At 39.6% G+C, this 16,313-nt stretch overlaps 1 protein-coding gene across 7 annotated transcripts in view; it reads left to right on the top strand.

Moving 5' to 3' along the window:
* ITGA6 (integrin subunit alpha 6) overlaps positions 1-16,313 on the top strand; it is a 122,256-nt gene that overhangs the window by 82,102 nt on the left and 23,841 nt on the right. The window lies entirely within an intron of this gene.

Here is a 16,313-nt window from a genome sequence, read left to right as displayed (position 1 = left end):
GACATTGCTAAGTAGTTGCCAAAAATACAAAAACTCCATTTCATCACTGAAATGTAATTAAAAGTGATACTTCGATTCTCATCTGGCAGGGACCCTCATTTCAAAGAAACCTGCCAGTCTGTGCACCCTTCTACCCTTCCAGTTTAACAAGATTAGAAACAGATTATAATAGACACCTGCAAGATCAGTCCGTCTTTGGACAAACAAGAAAATGAGAGAAGGTGAAATACATTGATTCTATTCAAGGGCTAGTGGTTTGGAGCAAGGCTTGGTAAAACAAACTAAATGATGTGTAATTTTTCTCTTACCTCACTTAAGCCTTTGTTAAGTGAAATGGTTCTCTCTCTCTCACATCAGGTTATTCAGTGTTAAGTATTACAACAATCCTCTGTAAAGATGAGGGTGGAGAATGTCTAGGAAGTGTGACAAATAAAGGTACAGATGAAATAGCTTTTGTTTAAACATGGTATTTGCTTTTGATCACCTTCTTTCTTAGTCACAGGATACTGTGGATTGCATATTAGCTTTGAATGGCAATCTGAATTTATTAGTGTTAGCAAGAAATGGCATGTTTGCTAATGAGGAATTACTTAACTAAACATTATGAATAGATGACTATTCAATTGCTTTGACATTAGATGTAAATGGTGCTGAGTATAAAGCTTTTTTTTTAGTATCTTCAGGTTAGAAGAGTTGGAAAGATTGTCAGATGGAGAGGAGAAAAACTGTAGTTTATGGTGACTGAAAGTGGACTGCTAATGGTATGTGGCTGTGAAAGACAGCTGAATGCAAACTTTATGTGCATCACGGAACATTAATGTTGGAGGCACCAGGGCAGCCTCTCTGGATTTCTGTGTATGGTTCTGGTTCATTGTTGAGCACAGTGAATCAGGCAGCAGAAAAGGCTGATGGAGCTCTAAGGGAGCTGGGCTTAGTGCCTTGTGTAAGTTTGTTCTGTTTGTAATCTGTTAATATGATGAAAGGGAGTTCTGGTTCTGCCTGGGGGTGGTGGCACAACAGCAGTTAATTTTATCTGCATACTGGAACGAGGTTTGTAACTTGGAGGGATCAGAGACTTGGGGACAGCATTGCTATGGGAGTAATGTGGTTAAAATGTAAGTAGTCTTGTGATGAAATTGTGAGTGTATCCAGCATCTCCAGATGGGGACTACAATGATTATATATATATATTAGCTACTATATGTTATAAATATATTACTATTATAATAAAAATATAATTACTAGCTATTTGCTATATGTGTGCATGTAGTCACATATGTATAATCTTCTAGAATATATAAAGATATGGTCTGTATGTATGTATACTTCATGTAAGAAGTCCAGCAAGTCCATTCCAGTTTGGTTGTAATTCACAATGATTTAAGCATCTTGAATTAAAACAAGCATCAAGAATATCTAAATTTGTATATTACTTTCATAGAATCCTAGAATCATTTGGGTTGGAAAAGACTCTTAAGATCAGTTCAGCTGTAAACCTAGCACTCCTTAGTAATTTTTATTTGTGTTTAGAGTGATAAAATTACAAGATATCCTGAGTTGCAAGGGACCCACAAGGAATAACTTGCGAGTAATTCTCATATTATTTTCAGTAGAAGTATGGAGCTGAATTCAAGTAGGCTTCTTGTTATTGTGTAAGGCAAAAAAGGGGAAAAGTTGTAGTTACCAGCATTCAGGATTTTTCCATCAGCTGAAAAGCTGTGGATAGGCAGTTTATGTCAAGACTGCACTGACTATTACCAGCCATAAAATCCTAAAAATTGCAGTGTCTTACTGAAATTTTTACTTGTCACAGGTTTTGCTGATACTGCACATCTCTACTGGGGGCTGTTTTATCAATACATAACGAAGTTGCCTTAGGTCAGCAGGACTGCTGACATTGCTGTACTGCTGCAGTGCATCCTCAGTGGCATTTAGCCAGTACTTTTGTGTTCTCTGAGGGCTTGGGCTCAGAGACACTTTGCTCCAGCAACAAAGAGCTGGATTATGCTGGTCTGCAGTGGAAGATTACAACGTCAGTTTGCAGAGATGGTGTAGTGTAATTCAGACTTCAGGTGAACTGAAGTAATAACAGTGCATGTTTACACCTTCAGGTTTAAAAGCTGTAATAGTGATGGTCTTTAGTTAGTGCTTCTGTCAACTAAAAAAAAAAGGATTTATAATCAATTTCAGTTTTTTGTAGGCTGTGATTTTACCATGTCACTGCACCTAGTGTTTTCTTGAGTGTCTCTCTGTTTTTGTCTATGCAAACCATTCTTGGATTACCTTCTTAGTATGCTTGTTTGCTCTCCTAGTTTGAGACAGTAGAGGAGTTTGTGTTCAAGATAGATGTCCTGTGACAAAGGTCAGGATCAAATGAAGTTGGGGAGGAGTAGTTGAAGAGTTTCCTTGTAGTGATAAGGGGCAGATTTTTAAAAGGAAGATCCTTCATGTTAATATCATGAATGAAAGAAGTGAGATGTTGTTCTAGGTGGGGCAAATTGCAGAAGGCTAGCTTTTTCCCAGTACTGATTTGGAGTTGTTCTCTTGGTTATCAGTGACACAGCTGACAAGGTTATAGGTCAGCTATACAAAAGATTGGAAACTCTTATATAATTGCTGCTGTCCAACTCCCATTTGGGGTGGGTTTGTTTTGTTGTTTTCCTCAAAAGAACAGGAAATAATTGTGCACTCGGTCCTGCAGATATCTAGTAAGTCATGAAGGTTGAAACAGCATTGAGCTGATAGACACTGGGAAGTTGCACTAATGTAACCACTTTTGTCAGTGCAGAAAAAGAGCAGACCCTGCAAGGCACTAGTGTAGTCATAGGTCATACAACAAAAATGTGGTTCTTCCAGGACAGTGTGGTTCAGGTGGTTCTAAAAAGGCTATGTCAGGAAACATACGCTCTGGTACAGTTCTTTGCTATTAGCTGTGTGAGTTCAGGAGTTCACCTTCTCTGCACTGTTAGCTGATGAGACAGACATTCACAATGTAAAGCTGGCCTTCCCATGTGGTAAGTGGCAAACCTCTTATCACAGTCCTCCATCCCCTTGAAAAACAAGTTTTTCAAAAGATCATATACTTTTCAGGTAGCTCAGCCACCACAGGGTTACTTAAGATTCTTACAGGTGACCAAAGGAAAAAATCTTACTTTTTCTTCGGCTGGCATTACCGAGAATTAACAAAATTCATTGCTGTGCTAGTGGGAGCCTTCCATGAGTAAGTACTGAACCATATTCCTTTTGGCAGCAGTGATGATAAATGGCCTTATGTGCAGACTCCAGCTTTGAGAAGTAGCCTAGGCTACCAGCTTCAATTACAGCTCATAGAATTATTTTGCTCTTACTGGAAGATGCTTGTACCTGATACAACTCCTTGGTTTCACAACTTTTTTTTTGTTTTGCTTGTTGAGCTTGATTGGTGAATCAGTTTCTAATATAGGAGGAACCATATCTTTGGTGGCTTAGCTAGAGCATACCATTTACAGGGTAGAGGTGATGACAGGTTTAGAAGCTTTTTGGTTTATAGTTTCTTAAGTGTTTAAATGTCTCAGTAGATGGGAATGGAAGTTTGTGGAGGCACAAATTCCTCTCTCCAGGCCGTGTGTTTGTAAATAGAAGGGTGTTCTGTAAACCGTTACTCCTTGTCAAATGTGGACCTGCCAATTCATATGCTCTTGGACCATTCCAAGAGCATAGAAAGTGATGGCTCACTTAAACAAAATTTCTTTAAGTTTCTCTGGTCCAAGTCTGTTGTACACATTGCTTTCTAAAAGGATGAAATTTCTACCAGGTAGTTCTTATTAAATAATATTTATATATAAATCAATTGTGATAAACACAGCATATGCCAGCCCAGTGAGCTCTATTGTGTCCAAAGTATTAGACATGTCTCAGAAATCGATAAAAAACTTAATTTTGCCTCCTCTAAAATGAGAAAGGTTAAAATAGTGTAACTGGAACAAAATAACACAGTGCAGGCAAGGACAGACCTTAATCTTGGGAAAGATGAGAAAGGCTTTTCTCTTTGCTAAAGTGCATGAAAACTAATGAACTGCACAACACATGAGTTAAGGACAAAGGGAAGGCATTCTCTTTGACAGGCTGTTCCCTTCTTGAGCAGGGTCTGTGGATTCTGACAGCTGTGCTTAACGATGCCTGAAGGCTGGACAGAAGTGCTGGGAAGGGGGGCTCTCACAGCTGGAAAGACCAACAGCTAGTCTTTTGCTTTTCAGACTCAGCTGATGGAGACACACACAGGTGGGCAAAGTAGATGTGTCTGTGTGCATGTCTGACATAAAGCCTCCAAGGAAAGTGTGATATATTCTGTTGTGGAAAGGAGTTGTAGTCCTTACAGTGTTTGCTCTAAATATTGCGGGGGAGAAGTCATCCTGTATCCACTTAGTGTGAAGTATAGTTCAGCTTGAGAACTGTTGTTGTAAATTGGATGGACTAAAATGTGTTTGAAGAGTGGAACACTTAACCTTCTAAAAAACTGAGGTGGGAGTGAGCTAGGGAAGTGTTTTTTCTGCAGTTCTTATGCAGTGAGAGGTGGGGTGCGGGGTGCTGACAGTGGCATGTGTGCTGCATGCATGCTCTGCCACAGGTCTCATCTGTGTGGCTGGAGCTGAGTGAAGAATGAAGGCTCCCTGTGCTGTTGGCATCCTGAAATCTTCAGCTAGCAAACAGCTTCTTGAAGCTCATGGCTGTCCGGATCTGACAGACTGACTGGCACAAAGAAAGTTAGGGTGTGCTTTAAACTTAAAATGTGACCCCACCAACTACACAGGGGTATAAAATGAGGCAGAGAGACTATTGACCAAGATACAGGGTTGTTGAGCGAACCATTCAAGTGTCTGAAGTACATAGCATACACAGCACAAGGCCTGCTTTCTGTGTTCTGCTCTGTTCCAAAGCTGCAGGGTTTGGCACAGAAGTGCCAGGAGTGCTCCTCAAATGCCTTTAATGCAACAAAGGCATTAAAGGCAGTACTCTGTTATTACATTATCTATGAATGAGAATCTTAAAATTTAGCATTTTTGAGGGTGTAGTTTTCTTTTGGTTTCTGTTTTCATTTTCCAGATTTTCTGAAGCCTTGAGAGCAGCAAAGAGCTTTCATACAGGTGTGCACAGAGAGATGAGATATATTCATAGTATTGGGCACAGAGCTGAAGCTGTGTCAGAGTTACTGGAAGAGATGCTACAATTTCTGGATCAATTTCACACTCCTGCTGTCTACCTTAATGGTGAATAAGTCTCTTTAGCTTGCATGTGCTTGAACCATAAGAAAGCCCTACTATCTGGTATGGATCTGTTTTTGTCCAGATGTGGAGTTTCATGAACTGCCACTGTTAAAAATACTATTCACCTGTGTAGAGAGTCCTAGTTAATCCCTTTTTTTTGTTATGGTCTGGTAGAAAAATTACTTGTACCATGTCAGAAAATAATAAATAGCTTGAATTGTATCTTCTTCAGAAATACTGGATAACCCCATCAGTCTGCACCTGGATTGTTTGCTATATCTGACCTGTAACTACAAATATAAATGTTTGTAGTATCATTGTCAAATTAAGTATTTTTATTTAATTAAATATTTTTACTGACTTTTGGAGAAGTTTCTTTACTATTGACTGCCCCTTAATAAAGATTGTGCAGTTGTGTAAGCTCTTTTATACAAAAATCTCAATGTAATTTATATTGATGTTATTTCTGTAACTACAAGATGGGAATGAAGAGGAGAACAATGTCAGTATTATGATGCTCACGAAGATGAGTACAGTTGTCTGTAGCATATGTTAGCAATGTTGCTAATATTAATTTGTAAACCACAAATGCATAAGCTGGACAGGGAGGTTAGCTGCTCATAAATGGTTTTTTTCATAAGGTGTAACAAGCAGAGAAGAATGATTACTACTTTAATTTGTTGCTGTCTGGTTTCTCCACCAAATAAACCAGAACATTTGCCAAATTAGCATATTGGGTTGCCTGGCATGTTACGGCAGTAAATTGTTCACCAGTCAGCACGGGCCATTCTTTTCTCCTCTGTTAAACTCCACTCACATGTGCCAGAGCAACTGTAAGTTTTGTAAGGAATGCAGTCTGGTTAGTTCTCATTGGCGGCACCTCATTCATTTTGAAAGAACTGCTGTTTAAAATCAGCTATTGTTTAAATGTCTCAGAACCAGTCTGGGTCTAGATTAATCATTCTAGCCATACATGCCACATTTTGAGGACAAACTCTGTGGAAAGAGCAAAACTCAGATTAGGCTATTGGGCAAGTGTCAATTTAAAAGCAAATAAGTAAAAATCCATATTACTGAATGAGCAGATGGTCATCTGTACTGTGAAAGGTTAGCTGGCAAATTGACACCTTATAGTGGTATTTAGCAAGGGTCGGTAACAGCGCAGGAATATTTGATGAAAGAACTATACAGAATAGTCTGGCAAATTGCAGTTATATTGGTTTAGCTTAAAGGACAAGCTGTATGTATTCTGCTGTGAAGTACCTGAGGTAGATTTTTGTACCAAAATAGCAGTGAAAGGCAAAAGGTGCTGCTTCTTGCATTGTGATTTTTGGAGCATTTACTACCATGCATTGATCATTTTTGGATCTATTGGAGCAATGGCTGTTTTTCTTGTTGCAGAACTGCATCTAGAAATATGCTATTTTCTAATGCTGATTTCCTTTAAGGAGTTGAGCTAATGTGTGTGAGGATGTTTTGACTGTTTGGAAGGGAGAACTGCTGAATCAAGGAGAAAAGAAGGAGGGGTTAATGGGCCCTGTTAAGATACCATCTCTAGTCCCTCCAGGCTAACATGGACAGATCCTGCACTGGATTTCCCTGCCGGCTAGTGAGCTCCTGTGGTACTTTTCAGCTGTGTTCTTTGCATTTGTTTTCTACTTTCAAAGAGTTTGGAGATAATCTAAGAAACAGGGGACAGCAGATAAGAATGATCAGCACTGTTGAGTTTGCTGATAGCTAGTGTCCATAGGAATGGCAGAATTTTCTTTGATTGTTACTTCCTTTTTAGTGAAGATGACTGTTCTGAAATGGAGCTGTATGTGCTTAGGCTCTGTCTGTTTCATCTGTCACTGTCACCTTCCTCAAAAGCTGGTCTATAAAATACATCCTTAAAAAACAAAGGATTGCAGATATACTGGGAGCAACTCACTCCTGTATTGCCTGGGGTTGTTTGCACAGCAGCACATGCATGGGTCAAAGGTCTAGGGAAATGCATGATTATCCTGGAAGTGGTCAAAAGTGGCAACCAGCTGTTGCTGATAGCAGGGACACCATCGTCATGTGAGGCTGAATTTTTTGTGTCTGTTTCTTTCTGCTCTTTTCACAGTACTTTGCTAAGAGAGGCTAAAGATTGGTTAGCCTTGCACTTTGTCATTGGTGCAGCTGAAGCTGCATAATGGTTCAATCTGCTAGCTCTTAGATGTTAGTGATGTCTAGCAGAGTGTGTGAAAAGACATTTTAATTATCCGTGTTTGTGTAGTGTGAAATACACCTCAAGTGAAAATCATATTTTCTTGGCCAAAGATGCTGAAATAAATTTGGTGCATTTTTTTCTTATTCAGTCAACTCCTGTAGCTTCTGCTACAAATCTGGCATAATTTTCCAAGTCCCTGCAATATTTTAATCCACTCAATTTATTTTTCTGTCAGAGAAATGTTTGATAATTATGTAGTGGTCCCAGAATATTGCTGAAGATGATTCTTCTCTTCCCAGCCAAGCTGTGATCCTGGATATAGTGTAAGAATACCTTTGTCAGATCAGATCCAGTCCTAGAAATAGCTGCAATACTGTTTGCACAACTTGCAGCTTACAGAAATAACGAATTAATTCTAGATTCTGCTCAAGTGAGACTGTGGGGAATGATGAAAGAAAAAATGTATGTATGAAGGGTGCATGTAAAAATTAAGTATGTGTGCATGTGGAGGAGTGGCAGTATATAGAGTAAGAGAATGCAGTAGGTTTCTTGGTATAGTCTCAAACATAAGTTATTTTGCAGAAAATCTTGTTCTTAAGTTTTTAAAGATGGTTGAAATTCTCAGAGTTTGTACAGTTCCTATTCATAGTAAAATATAATTGTTTCTTCTTCCACAGATGCGTATATAGAGAAGTTTCTTGTGAATGTATGATTTAATTCTGTTGATCTCTTTGATCAGTGTTTGAGTATCTGCAGGGAACATAAAAAGAGGGTTCTTTAAGCATCCCAGCTGCACAGGCATTTGTATAACCTGTTTCTTCCAGGAAACTACCTTATTGGAGCAGATTTCTTCCAAGTAATTTGAGTGCCTGTGTTTTCAGTTAATTTGAGGGCGTGGGGGCATAATGCGTCATGTACCCAGTGACACATCTGCTGTTGTCATTAAGTTCATGGCTTGAAGAAAACTCTTACTCAAACTATGGATCCTGTTATAGACACTTAGCCCAGGGTTACAATGGTTTTAAGACTGGAGGAATAATTTGAACTGTGCTGTAGCATGCAAGTGCCCTTGGGCTGTTGAAGGGTGTGTTGGATGGCTGTTTGTGTGCTCATTCTCTAAAGCTCTTACTAGGGATTACGTATCAGGAAGGTCCACGCTTTTTCTACACATGTGGAGTTCTTCAGCACACTCCCACAGGGTACCTTTCCGTAGTCCATGGGCTTAGGTTGGCAGCTGAGCTGGGCACAGCTTAGCTCAGGGATACCAGTGTTGGTCTAGTGTGGGTGAGCTTCCCCCGGTGTGCTGCCAGCAGTGTTGTGGCTAAATGTGATGAATTTCTGTTCAGACCATGAATCAGCTAGAATTTATGTGGTCGTGTATCCAGTGCAGGAGGTTTCTACCTGTCTTGGTATTCTCCGTACAATTCAGAGAGAGATGAGGTAAGTCTAGAAAAGGAGGAGCAGGGATGACCTCATAAATTAAATATACAAGTGAAGGAACTATGGCTTGGGTTAGCATGGGGAGCAGTTGCTCTTCAAATACTGCAAGGCTGTATTAGTTGCTGTGGTATGTCATATTACACATTGATTCTACAGTAAAATGTCCATCCCTCTTGCTGCACCTCTTTCATGCCTTTTAATAGCTTAATTATGGTGGTAAATGAAACCAATGTATTTTATTCTGTGAAGGAAATAGAGGAATGACATTTCAACCCAAATATTTGTTTTGTGCTGAATTAGAACTCCTACAATTTTTTTTAAAATGGTTTTTGGCATGTTGAATGAACAGTATATGTCTGTTAAGGTTGTTACCTCTCAAACAAGTAGTGCCTTCAAATACTGACTGGGGGCACTTCACTTTCCAAATTTTCTTCCCAAAAATAGGAAAGGATGAGCAACTGTTTTCATGTTTTGACTGCTTCCATGTTTGTTTTCTAAAACATGTATCTAATAGATGATGTGATACTTCAGTTTTTCATGCGCTTTATGTAGCTATGCCATATGTGGTGGGGATACAGAGAAAAGTCCTGCAAATGTGAAGAAGTTGAAATTTGAATTCTGGGGTTTTCTGTGGCATGAATGGCCAGCAGCCCAGGTGCAGGAAACAGTAATTCCTGATTTCTATTATGCACTTGTTTACTTAGGCCTGTAGAGTGAGCCATGTCCACAAGACACTGATCACAGCACAGTCTGGCCCCTTTATCCAGCAGCTGCTTCTGTAGGGCCCATTGTGCTGCAGAGCACGGGCCAAGGCAATGGCCAGGCAGGGCCCTGCTGTGTGGGCACTGTTGGCAGCAGAGCAACATTGAGTAGTGGGGCAGCAGGGATGGACAGTTCACTCTCTCTGTGCTTGCAGGTAGCTGGGGACTGCTGGGTCACCCCTGCTGCTTTGCTGCAGCAGTCCTTGCTTGCTCGTCCTGCTGCTGTCGGGACCCGCACCTTTCTGCACCTGCAGTGCAGAGCAGCTGGGTTGTGCTCAGCTGGCTGTGGTGGAAATACCACTGTTCAGTCCTTCCAGTGCAGACAAGGTGGCTTTGGGCAGGGGCTGACCTAGGAGTGCCAGGGCCTTGGCTCTCCAGTTTGTTTCTTGAAATGGTGGACTTGTCACTTCTTGAGTTAGACTGCATGTTATTGTAAGAGGATTTCATGCAGTACCAGGCACTGCCATGTTAGAAAATCTGAGTGAAAATCCCTTTAACATTATTTTTTCTTAAGTTGATAATAAATTAATTACAAAATTGTCTAATATGTATTTTACAGTACCAGTTCATACTCAGGTCTGTTCCTGGCAGGGGTGTTGTTCTTCCTTTTAAATCTGAAAAAATATATGGATTGTAAGGGAGAAATTAAAACTGTAAGTAATATACAGGTTTCACTTGCTGTTACGTAGTATGAAAACTGTGAGGTATCTCCTGATTAAAGCCAGAGAGTGGTGTCTGGAAAGGAAAACTGGATTTTGAAACATAAATTTGGAGCAGACTGTACCATTTATTCTAAGAAAAACACTTTGTACCAATGGAAATGAGATCTGCAAAACCTGTTTCAAATCTAGACAGGCTGGGCTCTGGACTGTGATGGGAAAGGGTTTATTTTTCCATGTGACTTTCAAAAAGTCAATAATAAGTGGCCTTTCCAGAACAACAGGTATCTTTGTAGTTACAGTTTTGCTTTGTAGTAGCTTGCCCTAGTCCTTGTGCTGCTTTTGGCTTCTTTTTCCAGCCTCTATCATAATCTGTTTCCTAAAAAAGGCTGAGGAAATAAAATGAAAATTGCAATCCTTCAAGTGCCAAGCCTCCGGGCAACAGAGATTATTGATGTACTTGGCTGTGGCACTGATAGTTCCAAAATGTAGCTGTGGAGTAGCAGATCAGGAGAATATTTAGTCACTTAAAATAGCTGTTAATAACATAGTGACCATGATGAGTGTCTTTGTAAAAAGCAAACAGGGTTCCCCTCTGGTTGTATTTTGCAGGGGAGGGTTTTATTTTCTGGAGGAGCCCAGTCCCGTGGTTCAGCTCCAGTCCCCGTTAGCAGCCTGACTGTATGAAGGGATGATCTCTCATTGCTAATTAGTCTGCGGTGCTCTTGTCCTGTGACTTGTTTCTTTTGTGGAATGCCAAATCCAAGCACAAAGCAGGGGTGGTGGCACCAATATTCACACAATGTCTGTCCCACTGACCCACTTCAGTTATGTTGAAATATGGTGGTGGTTAGGCTCCCATCTTCTGTGTTTGTTAATTTTAAAAACAGTTGAGATCAAATCAGTGCAGAGGACTAAAAGTACAGCTCAGGTGGAGGGCTGTAGATGTCCATTGTGATCAGGGGTCTCCGCCTGGAGGTTTTAAACATTTGATAGATGACTTGTGACAGGTGATTTTGTAGTAAAATTTAATCTGAGTTAGAGCTAGCTACTTTCTTTTCTTCATTTTGTTTAATCTAATGAAACCCTTTGCAAGAAGGTACTGGAACTGGGAGAGAGAAAGGATGCAGGAGTCTTAACTGTTCCAGTCAGGGGTGGAGACAGTCCATGGCATTTAGCTTCACTTTCCAAATTTGCCCCCCTTGTGGAGTCTTTCTGAAAACATAATGAAGTGCAAAGTCTGCAGCAGCAGCAGCATTGCTTCCTGAGAACAGGAACATTAAATTGGATACTTGTGCTCAGTGAAGGCTGCAAAATTGGAAATTACTCACACCAGTGACTATTTTATTTCACCTATATGTGGAAATGGTTAATGGTTTTTTACCCAGGAAACACTTTCATGATTTCTACTCCAGTCTGTTAAGGCTCAGAGCAGGCACTACTGATGTGTTGCTTTTGCTTTTAAAGAAAGGCTGGCAAAGACATGGTGCCTCGTTTGGGTAGAAGATACCATGGAAAAGGAAAGAATTTAAGGAATGAAAAAAAACTTTGGGAGATAGCAGAGTATCTTGAGTTCAATGCAGACTCTGGTATTTTTTATATTTGATTGAATTAAAATGTAATTTACTCAATAGAAGCCCCTTACTTCAATGAACAGGATTTACTTTAAAAAACACTGAAGATCTTCCTCCTTTTTTCTTGATTTCTTTTGAGTAAGTGTTTATTCTAAAATAGAACTGTAATGAACTGCTGATAATTTTTCTTCTCTGAGGTATGTTGTGAAAATCATATGTTACCCTTGCACAGTTCCAGGCTATAAGAGAGGAAAAGAATTTCACTATGGAGTGAGGGAATACTTCCAGGAGCCTGGAGGTTTTCTGGATTTCTTTTGATATGGTTTTCTCATCTTAACTTTGTCTTTCCTTTTTAAGTGACTAGATTGTTTCTTGAGCAGTACTGGAGGGAGTTCAGATAGCTGTGAGCAGAAACTACTCCCAGTTTTGTTGTTTTCATTAGCCAAGAAGGAGCCACAGCCACCTACTAAACATTTCAAGAATTACCAATTAAAGCAGGGAGGGTTTTAAAATCTGCACTCTACTGCTCAATATTCAGTAATATTTGTTGAAATGGAAAGCTGGTGTATTTTGCTTTGGATTTTAACAACACTTTTGGGCCACATCTAAAGAAATTAAGTTACACCCTTTATTCTTGATCACCTGACTATTCTTGCTGAATACTGGTTGCTGGAAGCATAAAATAGTGAAGAAAATGCAAAGCTCAATATGTCTTGGGGCCTGTAGGTACAAGTGTGGATATCAGAGTGAGATCTTGTGGTTTGTGTTGCTGAGGCATTAGGGGCAGGATTGTCAAATGAGGCATAGGCCATGTGGTTTCGTTCTTCTGCCTGATACCCAGAAATGTTTTGTGCAAACCCAAGTACACGTCCTACCAAGAAATATTCTTCAAACGTACCCGCAAAGAACAGAAGATTTGACTACAAGCCCACCCACAGCACTTTGCACAATAATTGTGAATAAGACATAAAAGTACCCTGCTTCTGCATCCAGCCAGGGGATGAGAATTTGAAATTGCAGGGACAAGGTTTATCCTCATTGCCCTCCTCAGAAGGGACACTGTTTGGTAAGCCTTGTGTCCTCAGCTGTGCTGAGTGTTGACCCAGGATATTAAGCTTGTGGTTGCAGTGGCACTGTTAGTGCTGTATATAATTACTCTGCAGTTAATGCATTCTCACCCTCAGTCCAGAGGAACGTTATATGTTGCATTCAATAAATCGTGTCGTTCGTGAATCCAACTGGCTCTTTTAAATGTGACCAGACCTACAGTTTGTAGACTGTTTGTTCATCGGGCACGGGACCTGTAGTTAGGTTTTTGTAACACTGGTCAACAGCAGTTGACAAACTGAGGCCTGGTGCCTACCTGTATTTCACCTGCCAATATAAGGAGATAGTGGTAGCTGGAAGAGCATCCCCTCACTCTACCCTTAGCTCTTTCCTTCTGCAGAAAGGTTTTGCTTGCCTCTGAGAAAGCTAAAATGGAACATGCATAGCTGCAGAAAAAGCTAACCTTATTTTGGCATAATGAGCTCAAACTTGATTAAAATTCTTTTATTAAATCACAGCTGAATAAGTAGCCATACAGTAATGACTGGAATGTGTCCCTCATCTGGAAGGATTCAGCTGAGCACGTAGCACAGCTCAGTATATGAGCTGATTCATTTGTACTGCTGCAGTCATGCCGAAAATCACACTGATGCATAGTTAATGTCATACTTCTGTAGTTCTGTGCACACTTTTTATTTTTAAATTAAGTAATTTGGCTTTTATAATAAAATTCTTATTTTTCAAATGTACCTTTTAAAAGGTAGGCAAGCTGAACAGCAGCTGTGTTTATCAGAAGTTACAGTGTGTTGGCAAGAATTTTTTTTTTTGCTTGATTTATTCAGCCAAAGATTAGATTCATGGGACCTTCTTATGTACATTCCTGATAGTATTGATAATCCTCATAATGTTTATAATCCTCATCACCTTCAGGAACCTGTCTTGCTGAAACCAGGGGCATAGGTTTAGCCTTCTGTGCTGTGGTCTTTAGGGCAGAAAAATCGTAAACAAGTACAAAGGACTTGTGCCACTTTTTAATGGGTCTTCGTTGCTACTTGAAAATATATTTCAGGATTTACCATAGTATTATACCTGAACTGATCTAATCCTTTGTGAGCACTTACTCATAGTGTGTGCTACTGTTAGCCTTTGTTTTAAGGACTTGCAGTGAAGTACCTAAGAGAATTCAAGATTTTTGTATTTGATGAACCTTGAAGACTAATGACAGGATTCCTGACAACAGTTCTTTGAAGTCTGGAAGGTTTTAAATAAGTCTGCCTTGAAATTCTTTATTTAGAATGGAAAGTAATTTAGGCAAGATTTGGATGGGGCATATGGGCGTTGGGAAGAATAAGGTTGTCTGTTTGCTTTGAGATCACGTTGGATGGAAGCTTTTTTTTTTTTTTTTTTTTTTTTTAGAAGGCTGAGCCATTTTATATTTCATCTGCTGACCTTGGCAGGTGTCTGAGATGGCATTGAATGTTTGGGGCATCTTACGGCAAGTGGCAGATCTTTCCACTCTATATTATGTTGGCTACGCTGTTTATTCTCTCATGGCTCAGTAGATCCACTCTTGTCATTGAGATCATGATATGCTGTAAAAGGTCATTCAGCTAGAGAGAGGACATAGTCTCACTATCCTATAGAAAAGACCAGGGTTAACTTTCTTCACCCAGCACCACCACTGTCAGTAGTATGCAGATGGATGAATGAAACCAAATTAAGTATTTAAATTTGAGAAGCTTTTAGTTTTGTTCACAATGTTGAAACAAAAGGGTTTTGATTTCTGTAACTTAAATTTAATACATCATTTTCATCATTTTTACCCCCCAAGCTTTGAATGAAAAAGTAGAAGTAACAAAAATTTCTGTAAGTTAGGAAATCAGTACCTCTACTTTCTTGAAGTTATGGTTGTTAATGTTAAAAAAAAAAAAAGTGATCTGTCTTTCCCTGGGCAGTTACAGAACTCAGGAGGAAATGTATCTAGTCTCCGATCAGGAGTAGCTCAGAAACAGTTGCTTTGCAGAATTATTACTCTAAGAGATTACAATTAAATGCACTGTTGCCAGAATTAGAAAATTAAGTTATTGATGGCCTTTCTAAAATCATAGTTGTTTACACAGTCTTGTGATGACTGCTATGTTTCTGAAAAAATGAAAAGATTAAAAACTTCAAGATGCCATCTTGAAAAAGATGGCAGATGCACACAGAGGGAAAAGGAGAAAATACTTTAAACCAAACCCTACCCACACTGTGTGTCCTGTGTATGGGCCAAATACTTTACCTGATGGTTTCAGCATGAGGAGCATAAATTATGGATTGTGGGAGAATTCATTCCTATCGAAGTGGTGAAAATTTGGTTGTTTCACAATACAGATAAAAGTTTGTGTTTTTAAAAAAGTGGGTTTTCTGATAACACATCAATTTCATTTTGAGTCTCATTACTTTAAGGACAGCAAATGAACACTTTCTTAATAAGAAAAACTACGTACTGATTGTAACTGATCCAGCCTTCCCTGTTAGATATGAATAAAAGTCTTGTTTTTAGTAAGAATAACTCTCTGAGGGACAGCAGTGTGTTTTGTCCCACTGCCACAACAAAACAAAACTAGAGTTGGACATTAAAGAGTGTTCGAGGTCCTCTTTGAGCCTTGTGCACCCAACTACAGTCCCAGCTTTGCTGTCCTTGACACTCTAATGTCAGGGATATCTTCTCTCGAGTGTTTGATGTCTCAGGTACAGTACAGGTCCTCCTTCCCTCCATCACGCCTGCTGCTTTGCACTTATTCACACGCTGTTCTCTGGTTCTTGGTTTTTCAGCTGAGCATGATGTTTCTTCCCCAGACTATTGCACACATGTTGCTACTAGTTTCAGTCAGCTGCCTGAGAGGCAGCTGTGCTTCCTGGGTGTGACATTGCAAAGAAACAGACTATATGAGATTTTTTTTTTTTTTACACACCTTATTTTGCAAGTAAATATGCCTGCTGGTGATTTTGTGATAATACTCGTGGTGTACAGTAGCTACAGAAATAAATTTACTTGGTGTTTAAAATAAGAACCTTTGCATTTGGTTACCAGAACAGTGTCTGAGGAGGGCTTGTTAGAAGAACCATTTTCAGCTTCAAAATGAAGTATCTGCCAAAGGAGTGGAGATGGGGAGTGCACATTTGCATAGAGCCTGGAACAGTTCAGTGAACATTTACTTTGGCCAGGAGGGACCTTGCTTTGGTCAGGGATACTAAGGTGCCTTTAAATTCAGGGAAACAGTGGCATAGGACTGGTGTAAAACTAGAAGACAGCCTGAGAGCAATTGTATTTACTATTGTGGAGGTTTGTGGTCATTTTAGTAACAATACTTTTCCATCCTTATCAACAATTTCTAGTAAGGCAAAAAATG

This window comes from Lichenostomus cassidix, chromosome 7 (assembly GCF_008360975.1).
Source record: "Lichenostomus cassidix isolate B80296 chromosome 7, HeHo_3.0, whole genome shotgun sequence".
Lineage (NCBI taxonomy): Eukaryota > Metazoa > Chordata > Aves > Passeriformes > Meliphagidae > Lichenostomus > Lichenostomus cassidix.
The sequence above is the reverse complement of the archived record's forward strand: the minus strand, read 5'-3'. Positions and strand labels throughout refer to the sequence as shown.